Source organism: Heterocephalus glaber, unplaced genomic scaffold (assembly GCF_053883595.1).
Source record: "Heterocephalus glaber isolate CG9 unplaced genomic scaffold, H.glaber_assembly_v1.0 deba00001687, whole genome shotgun sequence".
NCBI lineage: Eukaryota > Metazoa > Chordata > Mammalia > Rodentia > Bathyergidae > Heterocephalus > Heterocephalus glaber.
In genome coordinates, this window is record NW_028258412.1 from 10,626,207 (window position 1) to 10,647,666 (window position 21,460).

General features: G+C 56.2%; 1 protein-coding gene across 3 annotated transcripts in view; it reads right to left on the reverse strand.

Moving 5' to 3' along the window:
- The window catches only part of Fam222a (family with sequence similarity 222 member A), a 50,706-nt gene extending 29,774 nt beyond the window's left edge, over positions 1 to 20,932 (reverse strand). Inside the window, exon 1 of one of the 3 annotated variants that reach the window (XM_087198478.1) lies at positions 19,876 to 20,932. The gene's annotated coding sequence lies outside the window, so the exon portion shown is untranslated. Of the gene's footprint in view, positions 1 to 16,293; positions 19,851 to 19,875 lie in introns of those variants that run through there. The other 2 variants (XM_004843607.4, XM_021257298.2) reach the window with 2 other exon arrangements.
- Positions 20,933 to 21,460: the final 528 nt, after the last annotated feature.

Sequence of the window (21,460 nt, forward strand, 5' to 3'; positions counted from 1 at the left end):
GGTTTGGCTCATGCAATCCTTTCTGCTCACTCCCTTCCTGGGTCTCCGTGCCTTAAGATTCTGCCTGACTTTCACTGGAATACCAGGTTCCTCAGGGCTGGGCTCTGGAGCCAGAGATGTTAGGAGTTCCGGGCCAAAGGAGAGACCAAAAAAACAGTTATAGTCACAAATTCTGGATGGCCTATAAATATATCAGGTGCATAATAAACACCTGTGAAACAGTCCAGTGAATGGATTCCAGATGTGGCTCTGCCTAACCCTCCTCCATGGGTTCACAGTGCTGTTTCCAGTGCCTATGCATGGGAGGCTCCCAGGAAAACATCCCCAAAAGGAAGAGTGGGAAGAGACGAGGCTCAGGAGGCGTCCTACTGGGGCACAGGACTGGGACCCGGGGTGGGCGGCTGTCCCTGTGCCCTTCAGCACCACGGCCAGCTCCTAGCGCCTGCTCAAGAGAGGGGTGGGGCCATCGAAGAGCCTAGTGATGTCCGCCACCATGAGAACTAGCCCTGATGTTCTGTCTTCCTCAGCACTACAACCTCTTGGGACCGCACGACAAACACCTACTGTGTGTCCCATGCTACAAGCTGGGCAATCACAGACTCTGGGGTGTGTGGGAGGCACCAGAGGTGTAATAAGGCAGATGGGGCCAGATGAAGCCAGGATGGGGCCAGCCCATCTAGCCGGGGCGGGGGGCGCCCCAGATCAGTGATGGTGAACCTTTTAGAGCTTTAAGTTATAAAAAACAGCTAGCTGCGGCACTCGTGCCATAGGTTTGCCATCACTGCTTCAGATGTTTTCTGAAAAGACTGACACTATCCCATTTGGACTTCAGAGATAGTTGCCTGATCTATACCCCTAAACTAATTCCCAGATTTATCCCTGAAATCTGGCTTTGGGAAAATCCCTCCATCTCTCTGAGCCTCAGTTTCTTCATCTGAAAGGGGGTTAATTCCTTACCATGAATGTGTCAGCATGATGGGGCAGCTGCCAATGGGGGAGCTGCCTAAGTGGGAGCCACTATTATCATATAAGATCATGCTGTACAGGTGAGCAGGAAATAGCCAAGTGAAGGAGCTGGAGAGGGGTCCCAGGCTGACTGCGTAGCCAAGCACAGAGCTTGGCAAAGAGTGCTGAGGAGGTGGGAGAGCTTGGGCTGCAGAGGGCACATGTCTGGTGAGTACCAGACAACACCTCTTCAGCGGGGAGCCAGCCAGGGGCCCAGCTTCCGAGCAGGGAGACCCTCTTTGCTGTGGACAAGCTCTGCTTCAGGGCAGGGAGAGTCTCAGAGAAGGGGCAGGGATGGAGGGCTCTGAAGAAGGCTCAAAAGCCCCCCTTCCAGGATGGAGGAATGGTCAGACCTGCAACAGACCTGGCTGGTACCCCCCGCCAAGAGGCAGATCCCAGGGAGTGGGTGGGCAGGGCTCATCCTCCTCTAATGATCTTTGGGAGGTCCTGGCAGAGAGCAGGACAGAATCTCAAACCCCTTCTTTGCTCACCTCCCAAAGTCTCCTCCCCAGAGAGTCACATTCCGAGGTGGGGAGTTTGGGGAGGGGACATTGTACAGTCACTGGGGGCCTCCCCTCTCCTAGCTCTGGCTTTGGCCATCAATCTCCACCCCATCACCTGCCAGCAAAGGTGGGAGGAAGCTGGAAATCAATACCAGATCAGCACCATGATGGCACAGTGGGTACTAGGGAGACCCCCAACCCAGTATTTTTGGAGGGGGCATGGGCCTTTCAGGAGAAGCAACATGTAAATGGAAACCAAAATGGAGGTGGTGCCAGGAGACACCAGTTTTAAGGGGTGCCCCAGAGAAGGAGCACTGTGCAGAGGCAAAGATAAGAAGAGTGGAGTAAGAGGGCCTCAGAGCCCACAGCCCCCTCCCACCCACCTCCCGAGTCCCCACACCCACAGTTCAGGGTTAAACCAGGTAACAGAGAAGAAGATCTGATAGTAAGGGCAATAATGGAGCTGGTTTTTATTTTTAGTGCTCCCCATGGGCTCAGCGCTTTACAGACATCACTTCATTTAACCAACCCCACATCGGGACAGTGACCGTTGATGTCACACTCAAGTGGAAGAAGGGTGGAGGGGCTGTCCAGGGCCATGGGCAGGTTGGATGGCAGAGGGGGCAGAAAAGCCCCAAGGACCAGGTGGGCCTGAGGACTCAGGCACTGAGAAGAGGAGGAGACTGAACCGGGGCAGGAGTGGTCCAGGATGTGACGGGGGAAGGGAAGTAGATAGAAGCAGCTGGTGAAGGCTGGTCTTGTGGCCTAAAGCAAAGATCAACAAATGTTTCTGGAGCTGGGGCAGAAAATGAGAGGAGCCTGTTGGGCAGGGGCCAGGAAAATAGGACACTCAGGCTCAATGACAATGCCAACACTTGGCTCAGCAATTCACACCTGGATTGGAGAGCTTTCACAATTTGGTTTTTAAAACTTTGAGAGCCAAACATACATTGCTTGAGAGTGGACTGGTCTCTAGCTTTCAACTTCTGCTGCCAGCTCGGAGGGGTGTCTCTGACCCTCTTATGGGGATGAGCCCCTTCCATGTCATCCAGCCACAGGGCAATGTGGTTTGGAAAGCACTGGGCACAGGACCTGGACTCCCTGCGCTCAAAGCCCTGCTCTACCAGAGCCCAGCTGTGGCCTGTTTTATTCTTCTCCTTTGTGCTCCTCTGCATTTCTAATTCTTCTACAATGAGGAGGCATCACTTCTGTTTCTGTTATCTGAAGGATGTTTCAAAGGGAGTTTAACCCCTGACCACCTGGAGATGGGAGGCTGGTGCTCGTGTAAGTTTCCTGACAGGACAGGGAACAGCAGCTGGGAGGAGGAAGCGGGTGGGGGATGGGCAGGGGGTCTAATGCCCCAGAAGCGTTGAATGGAGAGCTTTCTGGGGAGCCAGATCGGGTCTAGCCACTCAGAGGCCACATGGGAACCCTTTCCCCACCCCCTATCTGCACTCTCCCTGTCCCCTTGCTAACATTACTCAGTCACACTGTGTTTCTTTCTGGTCCTCCAACAGGACAACCTCAGTCCTGCCCCAGGGCCTTCGAATTCATGGTTTTGGCCCTACCTCCACATTTCACACCAGCACTGTCCAACAGGAGTATACAGTAATCAAGCCCTGTGTGGATGTGCAAATTTTCTAGTAGCCACAGAGGAAATGAAACAATAATATATCTTATTTAGTCCAATAGATCCTAAATAGTTATCACCTTGGGATGTAATACATACTCAAGAAATACCAGTGAGGGGCCGGGGATTTAGCTCAGTGGTTCTGCCGCCTGCCTCGAAAGCACAAGGACCAGAGTTAAAAAAAAAAAAAAAAAGAAATACCAGTGAGAGATTTTATGTTCTTTTCATACTGTATCTTTGGAATCTGGTGGGTTATACATGGATGGGACATCTCGGCTCACACTCGCCTCATGGTGAGGGTTCCTAACCACCTGTGCAGGGTGCATGGCCACGCTGTCCCCAGCACACCCATATGGGTGCCAGCCTTCTCTGGTCAGCTCCGTCTCCTCATCAGGGCTCAGTTTGAACACTGCCTCCTCCCAGAGGCCCTCCTGGATCAAGGTCAAGCTGGTACTTTCTGCTCTGCCATTACCCCTCACCTGGCCTTCCTCTACTGTCATCAGCACCCTGAAACGATCTGCTGGTGAATGGCTGAGTGCCTCCCCCAGCAGGGCAAGAATCCACTGTGTCTGCCTGCACTACACACAGTAGGTGCTGCAGGGGGCAGGGGGCAGGGTGGGACAGGGGCTGGAGGTAGCAGGCCTGGCGCTTGTCTACCTACATTTCAAACTCCACTGTGGGTGATGAGGCAGTGGAGTGTGTGTTGTGTGGGTATGCACACACGGGGGAGATGCCTACACATACACACACACACACACACACCCCTCCCTCGCTCCTCCCCCACTTCTGAAAAGTGGCCTGGCCCGGAAGATGGGCCTCCTTTCAAAATCAGCACGGTGCAGAAAAACGGCTGTGACAGCACAAAGCCGAGATTGAATCAGCGATGGGCCGATTGCCTGGTGACGGTTACAAATGATCTGATGTGGAAAAGACGGGATCAGATGTGTGCAGAACAACGGCTGCTCCGCACCCCCATGAGCCAGACAGCAGGCTGCTGGGTGGGCAGCAGGCAGCAGGTGGCTCCCAGGAGCCCAGGCCAGGGCACTCTGCCGCGGCGAGCAGTGGGCCCTTCCTCTGGTCAGGCCCCAGGCTTGCAAGGCCAAGTCAGACACAGCCCAGATGCCTAGCACCTGGGCAGAATGGCACCCACAGGAAACCAAGTGCTTGGCTCCTTTTATTTTCTTCACCAGTCTCATCATCTCCAAATACAGAAAGATGAACATGACTTTTCTAATGCGGGAGGAAAAAGAAACTTCTCCCCATTTCCCGCCCCTGCCCAGTCCCTGGCCTCTCCTCTCTGAACCTCAGAAGGCTGGTAGGAGGGCCCACCCCGCCATACACAGCTCCCACCCTATCCCAGGCATGGGGTGACCCCGACCAGGGCTCTCAGGCACCCAGTACTGTCACCCTACTGTGACCCTTACCAAAACCTTGTTCAGGGAGGTTGGACCCAGAGGGGCTGTGTGGCTAGCTCAGAGGAGTCCTGCAGTGAGGGGGCTGGGCCTCGGGCCAAGTACACAGTAATCGCTCAATAATTCCCAGCTGAACAGACTGATGCTTGGGGCCTTTATTCCCCAGTGATCCTTGGTAACCCAGAGCTCACAATCCTCTACGACCATCAGAGCTAGCCACCCTTGGAATCTCTCCTGCTTTTTTTGATTTTTTTTTTGGTACCGGGGATCAAATTCGGGTCCTTGTGCTTGCGAAGCAGGCAGCGGAACCACTGAGCTAAATCCCCAGCCCTGTTTTGATTTTTTGAGACAGGGTCTCTCTATATAGTCCAGGCTGGCCTTGAACTTGCGGCAACCCTCCTGCCTCAGCCTCCCGAGTGCTGGGATCACAGGCACATGCCACTACACCTAGTGAGTCTTGGGCCTTCTTTTATCATACCCAGAACACCTGGGCCCAGAGAACTAAGTGAACACTCAGCAGTTCGGGCAGGTGGGCTCTGGCAGCAAGTGGGCAGGAGTCTCCTGCAGGACAAGTGTTGTGGGTACAGGCCGGAAGGCAGTGCATGCCCTGCCCAGCCTGGCTGCAGAGGCTCAAGGGCTGCGGAGCTTCTGGAGGAGGAGAAAGCCTACCCCGGAGGGCTGGGTGGGGTATTAGGCCCACCCCATGGGGTGTGGTTATCCATCCAGGCTTCCTGTTCTGGGCATGCGTGAGCAGAGGCTCAGATGGAAAAGGATTAGTCCTGGTGGGGCTGGACATGATGTTGGGTCTGCTGGACACTACAGCCCATGGCATGGCCATGCAGAGGGAGGGCTGGGATCCCGAGCGGGCACCACATGGCCCACAGGACTGGCCCCTTCTGGTGTGGGCCCTGGGTTAGCTGTGGCCACTGCCCTGGCCCTGAGAGGCTGGCACCAAAGGAGCCATGACCACCACATTGCAGAGTCCTCCAGGTCTCACTCTCCAGCTGCCCCTTTGGGCCCCAGAGGCAGCCTCTAAAAAGAACAAACCTGGAGCTGAGTTCAGGTCCCAACTCTGCCACTCACTAACAGGGCTGTCTTGAGTATGTCACTGTGTTCTCCGGGGCCTCAGTTTCTCCATCTGAAGTATGGAATTAGAAACCACATCTTCCTTAGGACTGAACTGGAGGGGGTGCCTATCGGGCATGGCATCATCATCGCCCACCTTCGGCTCTCACCGGCAATGGCAGGAGATGGCAGTGAGGGGCTCGGAGAGGTGAAGGGATCTGTTCACCATCACACAGCTGCAGGGGAGGAGGCTGGGAACACCTGAGCTCCAGTACCTCAACCCCCACTCACTCTGCTCTTTATCCTTTAGCTCCCAGGCACAAGGCCCCATATATGCCAGGTAAGATGGTGCCAACAGGCACTTTCACCAAAGCTTGCTGGAGCAGCTGTGGCATGCCAGCTTTTGGGGACACAGAGAAGACTCAGACATGTAGGATGATGAGGCACACACCCACTGACCCCAAGGCAGGGCCAGAGAAAGCATCACAGAGCCCAGAGGAGCAGGGCCATGCCCGGAATAGGCAGCTCATGGAAAGTAGAGCAGCTGAGCCCCTCCTCTGAGCACTAAGGGCCAGAGCAGTGCCTGGTACAGAGTCCTAAGGTACCCAGAAGGGGCTGGTGAGTCTGACAAGCCAGGCTTCATGGAGCTACTGGAACCATCTGGGTAGATGCCAGGGGTAGTACTTGCCAGTCACTTACCCACTGCATCTCCTAACCTCACTGGAGTAGTGATCATTATTATCCCAGTGTTCTAGAAGGGGAAACAAAGGCAGAGCGAGAGGAAACCACTGCCCAAAGCCATCTGGTAGAGCAGGGATTTGAACCCACATTCACTGGCTCCACAATCACAACTATGAGGAGAGCTGCCTGTAGGGCAGAGGTGGGCATAAAAAGGAGGAACAGATACAGGCTGGAGAGGCCCGGAGAGGCCTTGAAGGGAAGGCGGAAGTTGGTACATCACCCACAGATAGGAGGGAGCCACAGAAGGGGCAGCAGTTACTGCACAGAGTTGGGCGCTGGCCAACCTGGGTTTGAGCCCCAGCCAGCTCTTCCATTTATCAGCTGTGCAGCCTTGGGCAGGTTTACTAACCTCTCTGTGCTTAGGCTTCCCCATCTATAGAAAGAAGTTCATGATAAACCTGGATCAGTGAGGAGGAATTCTGGCACACAATGAACCTGTGTTTATTAAATTGAAAAGAAAAGAAAAGAAAAGAAGGGCTGAGAGTGCAGTTCAGTGGTAGAGCACTTGCTTAGCATGCAGAAAGCCCTGGGTTCCATCCCTGGCACTGCAAGGATGGGAAGGGAGGGAGGGAGGGAAGGAGGGAGGAAGGGAGGGAGGGGAAGGAAGAAAAGGAAGGAAGGGAAGAGAAAAGAAGCAAAGGAGGAGAAAGAAACTGAAAGTGGGTGGTGGCTTTTGGTAGTGTCCAGTCAGGTTTTGGGACAATCTGGTCCCTGGACCCACCCCCATGCCTTAGACCAGGTAAGTGCCAGGCCCACATAAGGGGTGGCAGTGATGTCTCCCAGCCCTGCTGGGGCATGCGCCAGCATGCACGTCTGTGCGCGCGCGTCTGTGTGTGTTGCTGCAGCGGCTTCTATGCAAACATGTTAATTTGTTTTCATTTTGTGTTTTTTTTCCTTCGAAGGATAATTGGGTGAGTTTGAAGTCTTGGCGAGGCTGCTGATTATAGCTATTTGGGTGGCGCCCTTGCGGGGCTGGGGCCCTGCCTCCTGCCTCTGGCGGCAAAGGCGTGGCTGGGGGCCTTTGGAGGGGCTGGTGGGTCCCAGGGCTCTTGCTGACTGGGGGTGGGGACAGTGAGACATCCTGGGACCCCTAAAATGCCCTGTCAACCAGGCAACACATTACTGGGCTGTGCAAAGCCTGCCCACAAACATTTCTTGTTTGCGCTGTTGGCTGTATTTAGAAAAACTGTGAAGTGGCTGCCAAGGTTAAAAAGAAGAAACCTAATAAAACTAAAATTCTACCTAAAATTCTCGTTGCCTAATCACTCAGGAAAAAACAAACCAGCCTGGCAGATATGGAACCACTAAAACCATGTTTCTCCAAGGCCAAGGGGCAGCTGCTCTGCTCCTGGTGTTACCGGCTTGGCCCCCAGGTGCACCTGAACTGCTATCCCGAGAAGGGTTTGGGCTTTGGGGTCAGGTGGCCCAAGGCTCAGCTGTGAGACTTCAGCCAGTCTCTGGCTTTCAGAGGCTCTTTTCTCTCCTATAATCCTCAGGACTCAGAGCATGAGGCTGGGTTTTTTAGGGGCACAGCAGTGCCTAAGCAAGAGTCAGACCTGGGGTGGGAACTCCCTGCTCTGCAGTGTTCTGCCCCGACCCCATCCTTGGACAGGCACCCTTGTTTGACTCTTGTTTCTCTCGCTAAGAGGGACCCGGTCTCTGACGCTGGGTCTGCATCTTTGGTTCAGATTTCACGGAAAGCCCACTGTGCACCACACCATGCACCAAGACCTCAAGGTCTTAATCTGTAACACTGACCCTCACCAGCAGGGTCAGTGGACTGCCTGGCCTAGTGCCGGCACACAGTAGGCCCACAGCAAACCAGGTGAGTGGCTGCCAAGGCTCCTCTAGCAGACAGATGTCCCAGACATAGAAGACAGACATAGAACAGCAGGAGGAGGCCATGGGGAGAAGGGGAGAGACTCCCTGGCTAGTCCTCTGGGGGTGGTGGGTAAACTTCTGCAGAGGGCTCAGGCCTCCCCGGTCACATGGGGTGGCAGCTGGCAGCACCCCCTCCCCCACAAGAGCCACACAAAGGGGCCTCTATTCCTACTCTGAGCATTTGTCCCCAGCCAGCCTGGCTGCACCACCCTCTCCCTACTCTGCTGGCTGCTTGGCCTGACCTGGCCTCAGCCTTCACAAAAGCTGATGTGTCCCTGCTGAGCCAGCCTGGCCTCAGAAGACCCTGTCTCCCAAGAGCTAGAAAGCCGTGCAGGGTCCTGGGTAGAATATACAGTGTACGGCTCAGCTTCCTGTCCAGGTTCCGAAGGGGAAGGGTCAGGAAGGCACGAAAGACTTCAGAATGACAATAACCCAGGTGCGAATCCACCTCCAGTTTCCGTACCTCCCAAAGGTGTAAGCTTGAGTTGGCTTGGACCTCGGACCCTACATCAGTACAGTGGGGGCCATGACAGTAACAGGCCCAACCTCTGGGCAGCCAGAGGGCTCACAGAGCTATCCTGGGGCCTGGTTTACAATGTGGGGAGGGACAGTGAGGAGGAGCCTCCCGGGCTTGACCCTAGTCCAATTCTGGAACCCGGTGGGCCCAGTCCCTAGACCACCCCCTTCCCATCCTCCATCCAGCAAGATCTGTGTCTACTGGAGCCAATCCTGAGGCCAGGCTCTGAGGCCCCTTCTACCTCCAGGCAGTGGGATGTCGGCAGACATTATTTATTAAACATTTACTGTGTGCCAGGGCTTGTAGCTGCATCACTTCCTTCCACCCCATGGCTACCCTGGCAGGTGGTGCCGGGAGAGCACAATGGTTCTGGGCTCCTCGGTCCAAATCCTGTTTGTAGGACCCTGGGCCTCACACTCCCTGTAGATAAGAGGGAAAGCTCACCCTCAAAGGATTTGTGCAGCAAACACATGAGAAAATCACCTCAGGTCCAGAAAGCTTGACATCCTGCCCTGTTACCCCAACTCCAAGTAGGGGGAATGAAGCCCTCTTGGTAGGTGGCACAGAGCCTGGCATGCAGGAGGTGACAATAAATCATCAGAATCATTCTAGGAGATGGAGCTGGGATATACAGCCAAGGCTGGTGGACTCTGAGCCCCTTTCTTCTATTTCAAGAGCTTGCAAACAATTTTTAGCCGTTTTTCCTTGTTTCCCAGATGTCCTCTGTGCTGGGGCCATGTGGCCTGCAGAGGGTGGGGCAGGAGGCCCAGCTCCCAGCCTGCTCCACCTCCTGGCTGACCCCTAGAAGCCGTGGGCCTGCTACAGAGTCCCCCTTTCTCCCTCCCACCTGCTTGGGGTGGCCAAGTGAACAGCAGAATACCAAGTAATTAAGACAGCGTGCACCATCCAGGCGCCTGGGCACACTGTGGAGCTTCCCTTTTATGTTTATAGCAATTGTATGAAAATGTGCAACATGGAGCGGCACCAGCTGACAAATGAGACGAAACAGACAGGATTCCGGGCCGGCTTTTTTCTGGGCCTGATTGGCATTAATTGTGAGCGTTTACAAAGCACAACTCGGCGGCTGACATTTGCTTCAAGCGAACGCTTCCTCCTAATAGTTTTAATGATTACAACGGGAGCTGGTGATCACCACTGGGCGGGGAACAGGCTGCCTAGTGCCTGGCCTGTGCTCACCCAGGTCTTAGGGAACGGAAGGCCCCCACTTTCCCTGCTACCTGCTGCACCAAGTGCCAGGCCCTGGGGCACCCGAAGCTGCTCAGGACCTGGCTGCAGGTATCTGTGGAGCTGATAAGGAAACCCCCAGGCACAGACCAGGGGACAGGGGAGGGGAAGGAGAGAGCAGCAGGATGTGCTGGCCTGGCTCTGAGGCAGGAAGGCCTCAGTTTCCCCATCTGTACAAAGCAGGTAGAAGGACCCCACCAATGCTGGCTGCTTTCTTTCTTTTTGGTACCGAGGATCGAATTTGGGACCTTGTGCTTTGGAGGCAGGCAGCAGCACCACTGAGCTAAATCCCCGGCCCATGGCTGTTTTCTTGCTGTGTAACTTTGGCCAAGTCCCTTTCCAGCTCTGGGCCTGGCCCTTCTCTTCTGTGATGTCAGGGGCAGGGAGTTGATCCGATGGAGTCATTCTGACCAGGGTTCCAGCCCTAGCTCTCCTGTCTCTTCAGCTACCTGACCTTGGGAAAGTCCCTTATTCTCTCTGAGCCTTAGTTTTCCTCATCTATAGAGTGGAGTCCATAAATCTCCAGGGTTCAGGGTGGTTTCTGGACTCCACTGAGAAAAACCCAGCTGCTCATAAGCAAAGAGCCTGCATCCCATCTCCCCCAAAAGTCCTCCAACTCCCTCCCTCACTCATACCTTCTGCAGACACTGAGAGTCCTCATCAGGAACCAGAAGACAGCAGGGAACACTGCAAAGACCCCTTGGGCAGCATACAGCCCCACGTAGCAAGAGATGACAAGCGGATGCTGCTCATGTGTGTGCAGTACTCCTTCAACCTCTTATTCCCAATTTACAGAGGAAGAAACTGAGGTTCAGAGAGGCAAGAGTCTGAGGTCACCCAGCTAGGATATGGCAAATGGTCTGAGAGGTGAGTCCTTGTAGAACCCCTAAGACCCGCCCTCTCATCAAAGGCCTGGAAGAGGGGTGACCACTAGTCCCCGGTGGGTGGCCTTTCTGACTTTAGTGGGGCTCCTCTGCAGAGCCAGGCTGGCACCAGGGCAAGAGACACCCCAGGGAGAGAGAGAGCCCCATCTTCCTGGGGTTCCACTGGCCAGGCTAGGTAGAAACAGGAGTGAAGGCCCCTTGGCCTTGGGGTCCCAACACCGCCCACTCACATTTCCATGCCCACAGCTCAGTGCCGCTTATTGCCAACCGGACGCCAGGTGGCCAGCATCAGCCAGGTGGCTGGCAATGCAGGGCACAGTATGTGCAAAGGCCAGGAGATGTGAAAGCACTCAGTGGGCTCGAGAACGGCTGGCATCTCTTGGCATGCAGGGCCCGCCCTACAGAGATGCCCTAGGATGGTCCCAGCTCTATGCTTGGCTCTAGCCAGAAAAACCTTGGCTTATTTTTTGGAGTTAGTCTGGGAGCAGGGTGGGGAGAAGAGAAAGAGGGGGGATTTTTTTTCCCTTTGCATATGGTGGCACAGATGGGCCCATGATCCATAAAAACTGTTTGCAATTAAACTCCCACTCTGCATGGCTGGATTTGTCAGTTGTCTGAACCACAAGCACCACAACCGAGACAGAGATGAGACATAGAGCAGGGCGGGGATGTGCGGAGGCCGGGAACCTGCTCTGGGCTTGGGGCCCTGGGGTGGCAGGGTATCACGGCACCCATGCCAGATCCCTCTCTGGGCATCCCCCAGCCTTCACTGGGAGCTGGAGAATAGCCAGGCAGCTGGGGTGGGGCTTGGCTGGGCTTCCTGGCCCAGGAGGACTTGGCCAGCCCTGGGTACCCTGGCTGTGGGGTACCGAGGGAGGAGACAGTGGAGCTAATGACCACTCAGGTCCTGCCAGAGGCCGGAGCCAGAGCTGGGGCAGGCAGGGCCAGGGAAGTGGTAGGTGTCATACTGGGGATCCAGTATGCATCAGCAGGTTTAGGGACAAGGAGCCCAGAACCTCTGGCCCAGCTGGCAGAGGGGATGGAAGGTGATGCCAGGAAGGACTGCCAAGGGCCAGAGCTGGTTCCCTCCTCAACCCCCCAAGGAATTGGCTGGCCTCCTTACGTCCCTTTGAAGGTGCACAGGGAAATCAAGGAAGGCACTAAGACTCTCTCAAGGATCTGAGTTTCCCCACCAAACCAATGGGCTCTGCATTTGGCAGCTTTTCCCAAGGGCTTCCACAAAGGGGCTGAGGGGCGTGTGTCCCTCCCACGCCCCTTAGACTCAAATCACCAGCCTGCCACCCCAGCTGCTGCCCTGGGATGCTTGCTTGTTTGGGTTAACAAATGCATCATTTGGCTTTGGGAAATCCTGAGATCCCTAATAATTGTTCCCTGATGAAAAGAAATAAGGCCCTGATACCCCCTTCCCCCGCCCCCTCCAAGCAGGGAAAGAAAAGTCATAAAAATAGCTTGTTATCTCACCTATTGAGGCTCGACTGGATGTTACTGCTAATTGGGTATAACATCCTTGTCTTGTTCTCTCAGAAGCTAAATCAAGAAAGCGCCACTGCTGCGAACTAATTATATCTCCGGCCTGCAGCCTGCAGCTTGTCTCTCCCTTTATTGAGTTAAAAAATGGTCACGGACCTTCATCTTTCATCCCCCCAAGCACTGAGCCCACACTGCCCGCCAGGCGTGGCTGGTGAGGCACAGACAGCCCAGCAGGAAGGTCTAGGAGAGGTCTTAGGGATAGGTAATGGAGAAAGCTAGCAAAGTTCCTGTCCCAGGTACCTGCCTGGCCTCTCCCTACCCTCACCACCAGGCCTGGTGTCCAGCTTCTCCTGGACAGAGAAGGACTCCATTCTTTCTCCTCTTGGCAGCTGCCCTCCACAGTGGGGTCAGGAGCATTTCAGTCCAGCAAGCATTCATTCATTTATTCATTCAACAAACACCTCTTGGATGCTTACTGTATGCCAGATGCTGTGCTAGGCTAACACATCCAGAAGATGGGAAGTAGGCAGCCCCAAATACCCTTACCCAGGGTTCATAGAGATGCTGAATAAGTATACTTGGAAGGGACCTCATCATTCCTCTGCTCAGAGAGCTGCCACAGCTCCTACTGTAGGGAGGCAAAGTCCGAATGCTGAAGCCAGCCTCAGCTCCTTCCACAATCCCCTCTCCATATTCTAGCCACAGCTGGCTACACACTTGTCCCTCAACCAAAACACTCTGCCTATCTCCCTTTGAACTTCCTCTCCTGCTGTTCCCTCAACCAAAAGGTCACTCTTCCCAGCTCAGCCTGTCAAAGCCGACCAGCCCATAGGGCCCCAGAACAAATGATGTCTTGTCCAGGAAGGCAGCTCTGTCCACCTGCTACCCGCAGGCTATGGATTGTGAGACCTGGGTTTGAATGTCAGCTCAGCCACGCAGCAAGTACATGAACCCTCCCTGCTTAACTGCTCTGAGCCTCTGTTTTCTCATCTCGAAAATGGGCCGAGAAGTCTTCTTGGAGGTGCCAAGAGGCGTGCACAGGTGATCTGGCTCTCAGGATAAACGCTGACTGTAAATAAGTTTCAGACTGTAGGCGTTGGAGTTGGAAGAAGTTAACTGTCTTTCATAGCTTAACAGCTCTCATGGCTGAAGAACACCCATATCCTCAGAGAAATTCCCCAGAGTCCCTTGCTGGGGTACCCTGGTCCTCTGAACCACATGAAGATGGCAAAGGGACCCCTGAACTCAGCAAGGCCAGACAAGTAACTGGTTTCAGCTCACAGTCCCTGCTGATTGATTGGTGCTGCCTGCCCAGAGCCCTGGAAAGAACCCAAGGTTAGGGGAAGAGCTCAGCAGGGGAGGAGGGCGGCAATTGATTAGCCAAGTCTGCCAAGGGCACAGCAGTGTAAGGCAAACTGAGTCTGCCACAGATTTGCCATCCTTGACATTTTACGAAGGACACAGCTGAGTCTGGGTTGGGGTGGGAGGTGACTTGTTCAAGGTCTTGCAGCTCATAAAGAACACAGCTGGCAGAGGACAGGCTGCCCTTTGTGCTTGTCCAAGGATCCTCCCGTGACAGCCCCACCCAGTCCAGGACCCTTACAGAAGAGGAGAGCCAAAAGCTCTTGTGGATAACAAAAGGGATTCTGCTGACCTGTCAGAGGGTCCTGGCCCTAAAGACACTTCCCCTTCCTGAGCCTTGGTTCCTACACTACACAACAGGGATAAAAACACCCTTCATAGAGCGATATGAGGATTGAATCAAAGAACAAAATGCCCAAGCAGGAAGCTCAGTCTAGCACACAGCAGACACCAACAATGTCCTGTGATTTTCATAATAGGCAAAAGTGTTTAAAAGGAAGTCCATAAAGTCAGCAATTACAAGTGCCTCTGCTCCAGGAGCTGTCCCTAGCTACCCCAGCTGGAAGTACTGTAAGTTTCCACCTCTGGTTTCCTAGCAGGCTTTGAGAGGCCCTTGTCAGTACTGCCACTGCTGTGTCCTCTGCTCCCAGCACAGTGGCTGTGCATGGTGAAAGCCTCTATCCTGGCGATTAACCCAATCAAGTCCTCTCCTTCGGTATTCACCACCTTTTAAGGCAAAGAGGGCTTGCTCACCTGTGTGGCCCCAGCACCTGGCAGCCAGCATTTTAATGAAAGGACTGATGGAGCAGAGCACAGCTCCTGTTCATTGCCGCCAAAGCACACAGCTGCCCTCTCAGGTGGACCCTCACCTCAGCCTGCTGACGGATTGGGAGACTGAGGCCATGAAGTTGCTGAGGTGCAGGGCCAACCCCTCAGCTCAGGCTTGGGATCAGGGAGTTGCCACTACTGCCTCCTCCAGTGCCCAGCGCAGCCTGTGTGAGGCAGCTGCCCCTGTCCTGAAGTAGATCAGGTGGTGGCTGCTCCTGCTCCTCCTCCTCCTCCTCTTCCTCCTCCTCCTCGGGAGGCTCCTCTCCCCACAGACTCTGAGTCATTAAGTTCTGTGTCATTAAGTCCCCATCCCCCCCAGAAGCCTGTTCACAGCCAGCCACGCCTCACTTCTGACCTCCCAGGCCTTTGTCCCCAGTGCTCTCTGCACAATAGCCAGGGCTCCCAGGGCCCCAAACAGCTGCTGTGGCTGTGACCGCAGCTTGCCGTGGGGCCACTGTAACTGGCCTGGGCCTGGGCCTAGCTCAGCCAGCTCAGAGAGGCACAGCAAGCCCTTCCCTTCTGGCTGTCCCCAGAGCTCCCAAGGAGCCTCTGTAGACAGAACCTTCCCACCCAGAAGACGCTATGACTCTCTTAACCAAATGAGGAAACTGAGGCCAGAGGGGTAAAGTGACTTGTCTGAGGACACACAGCAGGGATGGTATGGGAGCTCAGGTTCTGAGAGCCCAAACCCTGACATCTACGGCCTCCAGGTTATGTCTCACCCCTACCCCAGACACCTGCACTGGCTTCACTCTTCCTCTGGTCCTTAGCACTCAAGGCCCCCAAATCTATTTATCTTCCTTTTACCTCTGCCCTCTTCTAACTTCCTCTGTCTTTCCTGGTCATGTCCCTGGGTTCACCAACTCCCCTCTGCCATCGACATCCCCATTCATCCCCTGCTTGGAAGATCCACTCAGTCCTCAGAGCCCCGCTCTGTCAGGAAACCCTCTAGGCTCAGCTGCAGTTTTGCTCTCCCTAGGGTTTCAGCTCCAGGTCTGGCCCTGTGTCCAGAGTTCAAATTATTTGGAGACTCCTCTTACTTCCCAAGAGGGCTGGGGGCCATCAGATTCCCCAGAGCTTTGCCACTCCAACAGTGGTCAGCAGCAGGGTGCCTTCCCCAGGCTGATGCCGGGTGTTTATCCAGTGGAACCCCAGGGGCAGAAGAGGGCCAGGCCAATGGGAGCCCATGCCACCACACCCCAGCTCATTCTTCTGTCACTCCTGGCTGTGTCCCAATCCCATTTCCTCTCTAATAAAATGGGGACATGAAAGCACCTGTAGTTCTTTGAGTTATGACACAAACCCTGGAAGGTTCCAGATTACTGACCTCTACTCAGTGATTACTATCCTCATTCCTGTCTGTTCTCTGCTTAAGTGACCGGGGTATGGGGTAGGGGTCTGAGACCCGGATGCCACCATTGATTGGCTGTATGGTTTTGGGCAGGTGGCCTCCATTTCCCCATCTCTGAAATGGCACTAACGCCGCCCACAGGAAGGCAAGCTCCACACCAGACACCCAGCCTTTTGTCTGTGGCGCGCAGTAGGCACTCAGATGTTTCAACTGAGGAAACCAACCGTCCAGGTGGAAAGAATCCATCCCTCTTCCCAGTCTCCCCAACCCCCTCCCCACCCCCAGCCTGGGCAGACTAAAATAGTCATTAGGCAGATTTCAAAAGATGTCAGTAGCTTATAATTATAGTCGACATCCTTCTGAGATAAAAGTGATTACCTTGGATGCAAATCACTTAGCAACCAATCAGGGCGGCGGGCGGCGGGCGGCGCCCGCGGAGGTGACCGGCCGGCAGCGCGGCGCAGCACTCCTCCCTCGGCCGCACCGCACAGGCGGAGAAGGCGCACAATAGCTCTTGACACGCAAATGGGTTAACACAATAAAGGCGGCTCCGGCCGCTGCTGGGGGAGAGCGGCAATTCCCGGCCCGCGGGAGGTAATAAAGCGGCCCTTTTGTGCGCGCCTCCTCGTTCTCACCCCCGCCCGAGCCCAGCGGAATCGCCGCCTGATTGAATTACAGTTCATGAATATGAGCCGCAGCTCGCTTCCTCCGGCTGGGGAGGGAAAGGAAGTCGGAGGGGCAGGAGGGAGGTTGGGAGAGCCCCCTGGCCAGGCTCCAACCCCCCAGGAACTCAGATGGGAGCCACGTGTGCTCACCACGTGGGGGCCCCTGGGTAGGTGTTGGGGTGCAGAGACAGCGGGAAGGGTGGGGTCCCCTGCTCTAGAACTGGGTCTCCACCTCCGGCTGCTAGCCCTGTTCTGGGGATGAGGCTAACAGTAGCCATGAGGCTGTGCATTTATCAAGTGCTTACTGTAAACTGTAGCCTGCACTAAGCCCTCACTAAATTCTCACCCCGCCCCTGGGAAGTGGGTGCTATTAGCAGCTCTTTCTTACAGATGGGAAACTGGCTCAGAGAGGCAAAACTGCTCACACAAGGTCACACAGTCAGCAAGTGATAGGCTGGGGAGTCAGACTCAGGCCCCGCCCACTCCTGGGCTGGCTCTATCAGCCCCATACCCAAGTACATACTTTACCAGTATCTCAGCAAGAGGGTTAAGCCACCCAGCCCCAGGCTGGAGCAACCCTGAGGCTCAGAGGGACACAGGATGGAGGAGCTTAGGTGTAATTAATTACACAAGGGAGAAGGATGGGGGGGGGGGTGAGCCTTCAGACTGCCAGAGAACTAAGGTCTGTCCTGCTCTGCTGGGAAGGGATGTCCAGGGCCACTGTCCCTGTAACGAGGGCCTGCACTGGATCCTCTCCCCTGGCAGGTCACCTCAGGCCCAACCCTTCCCCCACTCAGCACAGCAGGCACAGGGCCCACAAGCATCTCTAGTCCACTCCAGCCACTCCCACCACCTGAACTCTTCTCACCCACCCGCCCAGTGCATCTGTTTATCCCTTTTGAGATCCACAAGGCAGCCTGCCTGCTGCAGGGCCCCTCCCAGCCCGGTGCCCACATCTACCAAAGGCACCACTAGCCCAACTGCATTCCTGTCTGCCCAGAGGGTTCCTGGGGCAGCTAAGGGCAGCAGGCTGCCCTGGGGTCTTGTAAGCAAAGGGAACCAGGAACCTGGGTTTTTTGCAGAGAAGGCATCCTGGTGGGACCAGACTCCATAGCTGACAGTGCCTGACTAGTGCAGGGACCCCTGTCCAATAAGTCGGGTGCCTCCCTTCTGCCCATGGAAGGAGTGGGAAGGCCCTGGAAATTCTGAGGCCAAGGCAATGCAGGGCCAAACCTCTGTAGCTTCCTGGCTGACCTGTAGACCACCACTTCCTTGATCTGAGCCTCAGTTTTCTTATCTATAAAATGGGTGACAGAACATGAACCACTCCAAGGAGTAACCAAGACCCTGTAAAATGCTTGGCACACAGGGATACACTGGGTAAGCTGACACTCCCCCACTGCTCAGCGTCTGGCACTGACTGCCAAGCCCAGTGAGCCAAGGGAAAGGAACAGAAGGAATTGCCCAATTCTTACGGCCCTTCCCTCTGCCTTGGCTGAGGAAGTGTAAATACTCCACGGAGGGCCTCCAACCGCCTGTGTTTGTGGATCTGGCGAGCACTCCGAGTTTGTTTCTAAACTGGGAAGCGTTGAGAAGCCGTGCAAACAGCCCTCCTGCCCACATCTCCTGCTTCTCCCCCAATCTGCTGTTGCTCCGCTGTCCTCAGAAGCTTGTGTTTAATGACACCATTTCAGCTGGAAATACCATCTCCCTGCCAAACCCCCAAAAGCCGCTCCACTGATATTTATTATACCTGTTAATCTAGCTAGAGAATCTGGTGGGAAGAGAGCAAAAATGCTCGCTGCAGAGTGGCCTGGCTTCTCAAAACCACTCCCTGCCCCACTCCACTGGAGCAATGACATGGTTTTCGAACCTTTCCTAGAAATGTGATGACAGCAGTTTCACCTACATCTGACACTGGCAGTAATTGCTGGAAGGGACATAGAAGAAGAATCCCAGAGCCAGCAGCAGGATATTGGCTGGGGCGGGAGGCAGGAGGTGGGGGGTAGGGGGGGTGTTGTCTCTGGGCTTCCCCAGGTACAGGGAGACAGGGCTGGTGCCCTCCACCATCAAAGCCAGCCTCTGGCAGAGGCAATGAGTTTGGGCCTTAGCACTAACTTGCCCCCCATTCACTTAATGAGCGTCAATCATACTGTGCTTGTCAAAATCATCTTAAATACCAAAGGAAGAATGGGGCAGGCAGGAGTTATGGCTGGGCCAAGGCCCCTCACCTGGGGGTTGAACAGCTGGGGTGGGGGCGGGTTCCCTTGGACTTGGAGCCACATCCAGCAGCTCCTTCTGCATTCCCTGGATGGGGGCGGGACGTTCACATTTTCCTGACCAGAAGGTGCCGGTTTGGAGGGTGAGGACCCACATCTGGGATGCTGGGAACTTCAGCCTACTGGCTTGGTATGCCTGAGGTTCAGGGAAGTTTCCTCTTTAGCATCCCATTTGAAAGCAAAAAGTTGCTGTCTGAGACTCCTGAGCCCCAGGCACTGCCAGGCTCTCTGGGCAAAGTTCTGAACACCTGTCCTTGGCGGGTAGAAGCATCAACAGGGACAGCTGGCATTGCCTCCCTCCCCCATCTCATGTGGCTGCCGGGGATTTAGGTCAGAAGACTGCAGTGGGGGATGGGGAAGTCAGCCTTCACCCCTGCACTAGGCAAAGGCATCCAGCCCTGCCCCCTCTAGCCTTGGGTCAAGGCAAGTGGCGTTGCCTCGGCAACTCAGTGACGTCAGAGGCCGGGTAATGATGTAACGCTACGGCCTCACCGAGGAACACGTTGTCCCTGCGAGTTATTTGTGGGAACGCGGGCTGGAATGGGGGGAATCCTGCTACAGTCTAGTCCCAGAGGCCGCCACCTGCATGGCCTGGACTCCACATTTTCCTCTGGCGCCAAGGCCCCTTGAAGATCTCAGAGGCTGCTACGGTGTGATCCTTAACGCTGTCCCGTCCTGGGTCCCCAACCCCAGTTCCTCCAAGACACCGGAGTTCCCGGGAAATTTTCGGAGGACGGAGCCACTACCTTTGTTAGGTTTACGGGTGAGGTGACCTTTCTTCTCTGTCTTCCGCACCGCCCAAGGCTCCGCGGAACACCCACCGGGGACCTCAGCCTCCACTCCAGCCAGCAGTCAGTGCGAACAAGTTGTATGAGAGGGAAAGGGGCGGACAAGGGGCACTGCGGCCTCAGAGACCCCAACAATCGAGGGCTTCTTCATATCCAGTCCAGGCTACCCCGCTGCCAGGAGGTGCTCCCAGCTCCAGCCTGGACCCCCCCCCCCCCCGCGAAACTCACCGGATCAGCCAGGCCGTCGAAGGGCACCAGGTCTCAGCGGCCACGACGCTCCACAGATAGGGTCCCGGCCATACAGGTGCGGCAGAAGCTGTTTGAGGAAAGCACGCCCTTGGAGGCCGATGCTCCTCTCCGGGTGGGAACGGGCGCAGTCGATGAGCGCGATCCGGGTTTCAGACCTCGCTGTCCAAAGTCGGGAGATTTCTCCGCTCAGCAGGGGTCGCGTTCACCCGGGCCGCGGGTCGCGCTGGCGTTCAGGCTGCGCATCCTCGCCCGAGCCTGTGCTCGCCGTGTCCGGCGGGAGGCGCTGCGCCTCTCCTCTGGGCTCCGCTCAAGGCTGCAGCTCGGCCCGCGCCGCTCCCAGGGCGCCCTCTCCGTCCGCGCTGGGAGCCCGGCGGCCGCGGCCCCTCTCGTCAGCCCCAGCTGCAGTCTGTCTTTGTTGCCTCCTCTCGCCCGCCCGCCCGTGGCTTGCAGCCTTCAGGTTTGCTCGGGGGTGGGGTGTCTTCCTCTCCGGGGATTGCACGCACCTGCAGCGGGCCCGGCTTCTAGCCGGGCTTGCACCAGCCCCCGCAGGTTGCAAAGAGCAGAGGCGAGAATGCACCGGCCCCTCCTCCCGCTCGGAGCCCAGGGTGTGGGGGGAGGGGAAGCCGGCGAGCAGCAGCGGCGGCGGCGACGGCGGAGGCTCGGATGCAGCCCCGGGGGCCTCGGCGCTGAGGAACTGCAGGTCCAGGTGGCGCAGGACGGACGCAGGAATGGCCCGGGAGACTGTGCACCCGGCGTGTGAGCTCTCGAGCTGCAGCAGGGGAAGCGCGCGCCGCGCTCTCACGCGCCCATGGCCCCGGGCAGCGCGCTGGGGCTCCCGGGGCCGCAGCCTCGCGTCACTTGGCGCGCGCTGGCGCCTCGCCTCGCCTCGCCTAGCGCCCGGGTACCGCGCGCAGTGTCCCGCAGGCAGCGGGCCCAGCTCTCCGCCTTCCCCGGCTGGCGCGCGAAGCCTCTCCGCAGAGATGCCGGCCCAGCAGTGCTACCCGCTGCTCCTCTCCGGCCCGACTGACAGGCGCTAGCGCCGGCCGCAGCCGCTGCGTCTCGCCCCCTGCCCGCCCCCCTCGTCCCAGCCCAATCAGAGGCAGCCGAGAGGCGGTTACCAGGGTGACGCGGCGCCGCATCCCTTAGGGGGCGGGGCCGGGGGCCGCCACGCGCGCTTTTCGCGGCAAAATTCAAAGGCCGACAGGGCGGCTCTCCTACCTCCTCCCCCAAGCAGGGACAGGCGGGGCCTGCTTCCCCAGGACTGCAACTCCCAGCATGCTACGCGCCAGCGCTGGGCGTAGGGGCCCCGACTGGGGGGCACAGGGCATGATGGTACTTGTAGTCCCTATGTTGGAGCGCTGAAGAGGGAAAACTGTATAATTTATTGAAATTATATTTGCATCAGAGCACGGTGCTAAATGCATTATCTGCATCGTTTCAGTTTATCTTGGGACCAACCCTATGAGAGATGTGTTAAAAATAATAACCAAAAAGCCTGAAATTGTAGCTCAGTGGTAGAGAACAGGTCCTCAATGCCCTGGGTCCAATCCACAGCAACAAAAAG